The sequence below is a fragment of the Phaseolus vulgaris genome, chromosome 7, assembly GCF_051622355.1.
Source record: "Phaseolus vulgaris cultivar YP4 chromosome 7, ASM5162235v1, whole genome shotgun sequence".
Lineage (NCBI taxonomy): Eukaryota > Viridiplantae > Streptophyta > Magnoliopsida > Fabales > Fabaceae > Phaseolus > Phaseolus vulgaris.
The window spans coordinates 53,783,277-53,784,605 of record NC_143504.1 but is presented as its reverse complement, the minus strand read 5'-3'; positions in this window follow the sequence as shown (position 1 = coordinate 53,784,605).

Here is a 1,329-nt window from a genome sequence, read left to right as displayed (position 1 = left end):
ATGGATTCAATTTCAATGAGTTTATTAAATAGTGGGTTTAGTACTTTTGTTTTTAGTATAACAAGAAGAAGAAATTATAATATTTCATAATTATCACATGATATATTATTAAAAATATTGATAAAATTAGTATTAATATGTAATTAATTTTGAGATGAGTATTTACTTATTTTTTAATTTATAAATTTAAAATCTTTAATAATTTTTTTAAGATTATTTTATATCAACATTAATTAATATTTTATCAAATATGTATTCAATTATATTAATCAATTTAAATTAAATTAAATTTGTTGTAATAAAGGTGTAATTTATTTTTTACTATACTAGAATGCGAAAGATTAAATTGGTTATTTTTATGAATTTATCATTAAGTCTATGAGCACGACAAAGTCACATAACCATAGCAATTAGGTTAAATAGGGGCTAGAGGCACAACCCTAGTGTGACAGAGTGAAAAGAAAACACCATTGAGTGAATTATAACCAATTGGAAGAATGGAATGTGCTAGTAACCAATTGTAACCCATTTGGGATTAGGAATAAGTTGTGTCGAACTCTTATGTATTGAGGTGATATTTAAATATTTAATATTTTATTCTTTATTGATTATTGGTATTGTTGTTTTACTTCTAAATCGTTGTGACAGTTTGAGAATCTTAGATCTGACTGAGGTATTTTTAGGATTCTAACAGTGATACTTAACATATTTGAGTATTAGAAATATACTTGAAATGTTAATTGTCATTAATGTCTGAGTGTGATTCTAAGATATTTTTATAAATATGCGAGAAATTGATATTTATGAAGCATTCTTAAAAATTTTATATGCAAGAAATCGATATAAATGAATTTCTTACTGCCATCAATTTCAATCAAAGAACTTAATATTAACATGTTAATCAAAATACGTTAGAGTGAGAAAAATGAAACTTAATCCTTATTATTCCAACTTAAAGCAACCAAATTCTTTGTCTGTTTTCTTATTGATCATAGCCAACTCATTCAATTTCAACACACTTTTAATTATTTTGTCTTTATATTTAGCGATTTTTGTACTTGATAATTGAATTGTTCATTGTGGGATCGATATCCGCCCTTATGGACAAGTATTACTTATGACAACGCGGTGCACTTGTCGTAGAAAGTCATCACATACTTCCTCTGTGAAATAACAATACCATTGTTAAAAAAAGCATTTTTGACATCCAGTTGATAAAGATGTCATTGTAGAAGACATGGCTATAAATAAGCGAATTGAAGTCATCTTTGTTACTGGAGAAAAAGTATCATCATAGTCTAAACCAACAATTTTGGTATAACCCTTAGC